Raw genomic sequence first — 6,864 nt, 5'->3', positions numbered from 1 at the left:
ATGATCCCAGGGTCCTGGGATCGAGCCCCGCATCGGGCTCCCTGCTCTGCGGGAAGCCTGCTTCTCCCTCTCCCACTCCCCCTGCTTGTGTTCCCTCTCTCTCTGTGTCTCTCTCTGTCAAATAAATAAAATCTTAAAAAAAAAATTTTTTTAATTCAGCCCAGATTCACATCCTATTCGAAACTCCCCCTCCCCATCCCCAGGACTGGAATGGACTGGAATAGAGACAGGGTGCTCTGACTTCCCCTCCCCTCCCAACCCCCCTCCTGGGCTGAGGCAGGCAGGCCTTGTCTCCAGCCCAAGGTCGAAGGGGGGAGGGTGCTCCATCTTTGCCTGTGGCTTCTGCCAAGGGGGGTCACCTCTTTCCCAGGGTGGGCTCAGCCCCCTCTTCACTGAGGATTCTTTAAGGCTAACAAGCCCTGTCCTCTTTGGGCCCCAGTCATGTCCACAGCCCCCACCCCAGGTGAGTGCCCCCTACAAGGACAGCTGCCCCGGCAGCCCTCCCAATCTCAGCCCTCTGGCCCCAGGTTTCCTGCCTGCAGGGTCGAGTGGAGCTGGGGTACAGGTGTACCCTCAGTCCCTCCTGGCCCAGCTGGGCAGCTGCTCCAGCAAGCCTCCTGCCTCCAGAAACCCCAGTGGGCAGATGCAGGTAGCCACTCATGAGCCCAGTGTGCACCCCCATTCCCAGGGCCACAAGCCCAGCTCTCCCTTGAATGTTTGCTCCCCATACCTCACTTCCTGCTTGGAAGGCAGCCCAGAAGTGGGTCTTCCGAGACACAGCAAGGGGTCCTTCTCCCCAAGTGACACTCTTTGAGCCACCTCCTCATTTGGCTGGGGATCACCCTTCCCCCCATTAAGCCATTAAGAGCTTCTGTGTGAAGGGCAGCACAGGAAGCCTTGCCCTCCAAAAATGGTGGAGGTTCATGGGGAGTGAGGGCTCAAGGAAGGCTTCCAGGAGAGAGTAGTAAAGGAAGAGAAGGATCTAGAGACCTGGGTGGAGTTCTCCATGCTGAGGGAAGGGCAAGAACAAATCCAGAGGCTGCAGAGACACGCCCCCCAGCCTCTCCCACCTTCAGGTGCATCAAAGCGGCTCTGCATCCATATCCGGGGCCTTATTTTTTCCCAACTTTTTGGCATTTTAAGGATTAAAAAAAAAAAAAAAAGCATTCCTCTCAGGTCAGCTAGCTTTAATCTGTGTTTCTATAGTAGTTAAAAGTGGATCTCCAGGCCTCCACAGCAAACAGTAAATGGATTAACTCACGGACTCCTCCTCCCACTGTTCTTGCCCCATTTACGGAGGAGGAGGCTGGTATGACCTGTCGGGGTCAAGGGCCAGTGACAGCAGAGTTATTGGGTCCAGAGGCCATGAGAAGCCAGGAGGACACCCAGCACATTTGTCCACCTCAAGGCCTTTTTTGCCTTTTGGTATAAAGATCTTTTCCTAAGGTTGTTTTGTTCTAGGCATAAGTAGATTTTATTAACATATTTTGTACATTTTGTGTTTCACAATCCCATTTTCTTTGTGAATTTGACATAGTGCAACATAACATGCAGCTAAGGGCAGTAACTAGCTGTCCCACTTGCCCCTTCAGTGGACAAAACTGGTGGTGTGGTGGCATGGTCTGGTGGCGTGGTGTGGCGGAGTGGTGGCAGGGCTGAGGTGAATGCGCCCCCCCCCCCACCCCGCCATGTTGCCGGTGCTCGGCGGCACAGCCAGAGGGAGGCAATGCGAAGCCCAGGGGCTAATGGGCAGCTCTAGGAAACCCTGCGATGTGGAGACACGTTTGCGGCTGGACATGGCTACCTCGGCAAGAAGAGAAAGCGCACCCAGGACAGCGAGGAACCCCTAACCCAGCTGTGGAGCAATCCTTGGAAACACACCACAGAGACAGAAGGGCCTTCGGTGAATCGGTTTCAAATGCTTAATTTTTTTAAATTGGGCAAATTGATCATTAAAGAACTGATTAAGCTGGAGTCACTGTTAGAATAAAAGGTGAAAATAAACTCCTTCATTTGAATTCCAAATCCCGGCTTGGAGGTGACCTGGTAATTAGACCAACTAGTCATTAGGCAAACTGGCTGTGGGTGGACTGGATGGTGAACGGATCCGGTGTGCGGAGGTAACCTTGAGTCTTCTCTCCTCCAAGAGTGGGGGTGCTGGGCCTTGCTGCCGAGCGGGGGGTGGGGGGGCGGCATGAATATTCCTTGCACTTGACCCCGGAGGCCCAGGCAGGGAGGCCGCTCTGGGGCTGGAACAGGATCCAGAGAGCAAGCGCTAGTTAACAGAATCAGGATGGGGGCAGGTCCCCCCACCCCCGGAGGGGAGGCTGGGGCGATCAGCAGGTGGGGAGCATTTGAGGTGCGGAAGTACTTTAGTACTTTAAGCACCGGTACCATACCCGTGCTGTCAGCTGCTGTGACCCAGACCGCGCGGGTCAGAGCAGCAGGCCCCGCTCCCCAGTGAGGCACCGGAGCCCGGAGCCCGAGGGCTTTTTCTGAGGTCCCAGCCACAACAGGGTCACAGTGCCTCTCCGTAGGTAATGCAGCGGAACTCTCCAGGCTGAAAATTGTTTCTGTTACATATTGAGTAAACACAGAAGAATACTTACAGAATATGTGTGAGTGTGAAGAACAATACCATGAGCCTCTGTGTACTCACCACCCAGCTTGGAAAAAAAGAAAGGTGACATGACCTGCGAAGGACCTTGAGTGTCCCTCCTCATCCCCCCCCCCCCCCCTCCCCTCCCCCACTCCCAGGTCAGAGGTGACCTCTTCCCTGAATTGTGCCTTTACCAGTCCCGTGTTTTTCCTTATAGTTTCACCACCTTTGTATGCATCCCCAAACAACACATGGTTTCATTTTGCCTGATTCGAACTTGACACAAATGGAATCATGTTACTTGGATTGTTCTGCAACCTGCTTTTCCATTGAACACGAGATTCCCAAGACCCGTCCATGCTGCTCCATGAGAGCTGGAATCCATTGGTCCTCCGAGCATTCTGTTCCCTTGTAGGACTAACCACCTACCCTCCCTCAGTTTAGTCCCGTTGTGGGCTTGATGAGCTAGCAGTTGTGAGCCTGATGGACAGTTGGGTTGTTTCCACCTTTTGTGATGTTACAATCAGGCGTCCTGATGCCCAGCACAAGTTTCTCCAGTCATCACATCCAGGGGGAAACCCCTGCCCCGCTTTGCTGAGGAATGACAAGTGATCACACCAGGGCCCAGGCCCACCTGCAGGATCTAACTTTTCTTGCGGTTCCCCAGGCTTGCCAACACCTGATGTTTTCAGGCTTTATTTGCCATATGGATGACCAATTGTCCCAGCATTATATGCTGAAAAAATATCTCCTTCCTCCACTGAGCTGCAGCACCAGCTTTGTCGTAAATGGAGTTTCTACACATGGTGTGTCTGCTTCCACATTCTCTATTCTGTCCCACTGGTCTATTTGCCCATCGTTTTGCCAATACTGTACCATCTTAAATGCAGCAGCTTTAGAATAATTCTTAGAATCTGCTAAGGCAGCTCCCTCCGCCTCCTTCTTTAGGAGCGTTTTAACTCTTCTTGGCCATTTGCTCTTCCATATAAATTTGAGAACCACCTTGTCAAGCTCCATTTAAAAATGGCATTTAAATTACAATTGCATTCAATCTATAAATCAAATGGAAGAGAATTGGCATGTTCAAAACATTGATTTTTTTTTTCTTAGAATTCTGGGTAACCAAGATAATGGCAAAACCCTCAACATAGCTTCCAAACAAAAATCAATAAAAAAAAAAAAAAACAAGAACAAAGAAAACCACACAAAACCCATGGCCTCAGCATCACTAGAAGACAGAGAGCATCTGAACTTCAAATTACCTATAATAAATAAAATCACAAGTTTGCGGGGAATTATCCAAAAATGAAATACAAATGGAAACAAATGGACGAAGCCATCCATCAAACAATACCACAACCACCCTGAAGGGAAGAAAAGAACTAACCCAAGTAACTTTTGAACGGTGTCTTTGGATGATATGCCCTCAAGATAAAAAAGAAAAAGAAATGAATATTGAATTCTAGAGAACAGTTTCCTTTTTTGCAAAGGTGCAGGATGACAATTCTGAAACTGCTTTCTGAGTATTCTAGGGTTGAACAAACACATAATATAGTGTAGATGATGGGAGCCAGCTCTCTCAGTGACAAAGAAAGAAGTTACAAATCAGCAAGTGGGAAGAAGGCTAGAATGAACCTGGAGTTAGAGGTGTCAGTATGTACCCACAGAGATGGATGATAGATAGATAGATGATAGATAGATGATAGATAGATAGATTGATTGATAGATAGATAAACAGAAATGTATGGAAATGTGCATACCTATATGTATTTTACTGCTACATTTATTAATAAATGTGTTATGTGTACATATATGTATGGGGGTGTGTGTGTGTGTGTGTGTGTGATTTTCTAAGTGCAATTACTTAGAAAAGGTTTCTAAGTGCAATTACTCATTCAAATTGAACTAGGGATCCTAGGATAAATGGCTGGTTCTAAGAATGGGGGACAGGGAAAGTCTGGAGGAGCTTAGAACATCTTGTTCTTCCAGAAGGTAAGGAATCTATGAGTCTCCGTTGATATAAATAAGTAAGTTAATGGGGAGATAAGAAGCTCTTCCTCACAGTAGAAAGCCAAATGATAAATGTAGAAGGAATGATGGAACTGGAAAATCACCATTTGGCAACCATGATAGTAATGATTGATTCAAGAAAATGATCAATGGATGAAAAAAGTAGTGGGTGAAAGTTTGATGAGGAACAGGATATTTAAATAATCTCAAAATGTCTCCCCACAAAAGGAAAATAGTAGCAACCTGATAGCGGAGAAACCTGGCAGACACCACTTTAACCAAGTGACCAAAGATACTATCACCAGTAATGGAACAAACCACACACATCACTTCTCTGGCATTCCTACCTGTGCAAAACCTGAATCTAATGGTAAGAAAACATCAGGCAAAACCAAACAGATGGACACTCCACAAAATAACTGCCCTGTGCCCTTGAAAAATGTCAATGTCATAAAACACAAAGACCAAAGAGCTGCTCCAGGTTACAGGAAACCAAAGAGGTATGACAACTGAATGTAATGCATGATCAGAGATGCTCCTTTTCTGGGAAGAACATTATTGGTACAATTGGCAAACTCTGGATAAGGTCTGTAGACTATAGTATTGTATCAATGTTAATTTCCTGATTTCAGTAACTGTACTGTGGTTCAATAAGAGAATGTTCCTTACTTTTAGGAAATACACACTGAAGTTTTTAGAGATCAAGGAGCGTAATGTCTCAATTGATTTGAAAGATTCAGAAAATAAGTGTGTGGGTGTGGGGGGGCGCATGGGGCTGTGTGAGGGTGTACATATATAGAGACGAGAATAGAACAAACATCGTAAAATGTCAACATTTGGGGAATCTGTATGAAGGATATAGAAGAAGTCTATCTACTATGCTTTTTTTAGCAGCTAAACTGAGATATAATTCACATGTCACACAATTTATCTATTGGGACTATCCCTAGGAGTGAAATTGCTGCGTCATATGGACACTCTATGTTTAACGTTTTGAGAAACTGACAAGCTTTTCCAAAGCAGCTGTACCACTTTACATGTCCATCAGCAACGTATGAGGACCTCAATTTCTCTCTATCTTCACCAATATGTTTTGTACATCTTTTTGATTCCAGCCATTCTAGTGGGTGTGGAGTAATATCTCATGATGATTTTGGTTTGCATTTCCCTAATGACTAATGATGTTGAGCATTTTTTCATGTGCTCATTAGCTCATTAGATCTTCTACGGAGAAATACCTATTCAAATTCTTTGCCCATTTTTAGAATTGAGTCATATATCTTTTTATTGTGGAGTTGTAAGTCTTCTTTATATATTCTAGATACAAGTCCCATATCTGATATATGATTTCCAAATGTTTTCCCTCATTCTGTGGATTGTCTTTTCACTTTTTTGGTAGTGTCATTTGCAGTGATTTATCTAGTTTATCTTTTGTCACTTGTGCTTTTGGCATCATATCTAAGAAACCATTGCCTGATCCAAGGTCATGAAGATTTACATCTATTTTTCTTCTAAGAGTTGCATAGTCTTAGTTCTTACATTCAGGCCTCTGATCTATTTTGAGTTACTTTTTGTGTGTGGTGTAAGATAGGGGTCCAACTTCATTCCTTTGCATGTAGATATCCAGTTGTCCCGGCACCATTTGTTGAAAAGACGGTTCTTTCTCCCACTGAATGGTTTTGGCACCCCCGTTGAAAAATTAATTAACCATAAATGTCAAGGTTTATTTCTGGACTTTCAATGCTATTACACTAATTTATAAGTCTATCCTTATGCCAATACCACACAGTCTTGATTCCTGTAGCTTTGTACTAAGTTTTGAAATAGGGAAGTGTGAGTCTTCCAACTTTGTTCTCCTTTCTCAAGATTGTTTTGGCTATTCTGGATCCCTTGCATTTCCATGTGAATATTAGGATTGGCTTATCGGTTCCTGCAAAAATACCAGCTGGAATTTTGATTGGCACTGCACTGAATCTGTAGATCAGTTTGGAGAGTATTGCCATCCTAATATTAATAATCTGATTCATGAACATGGGATGTCTTTCTACTTATTTAGATCTTCCTTAATGTCCTTCAACAATATACTGTTGTACAAGTCTTGCCATTCTGTACATTGGCCTCATTTCCGCAAATTTGTTGAACTCATTTATTAGTTCTAATCATTTTTTATCGAATTCCTTAGGATTTTCTATATGAGATCATGTCATCTGTTTAATATAGTTTTGCTTCTTCCTTTCCAATCTGGATAGCTTTTA

The sequence above is a fragment of the Neomonachus schauinslandi genome, chromosome X (assembly GCF_002201575.2).
Source record: "Neomonachus schauinslandi chromosome X, ASM220157v2, whole genome shotgun sequence".
NCBI classification, from domain to species: domain Eukaryota; kingdom Metazoa; phylum Chordata; class Mammalia; order Carnivora; family Phocidae; genus Neomonachus; species Neomonachus schauinslandi.
The sequence above is the reverse complement of the archived record's forward strand: the minus strand, read 5'-3'. Positions refer to the sequence as shown.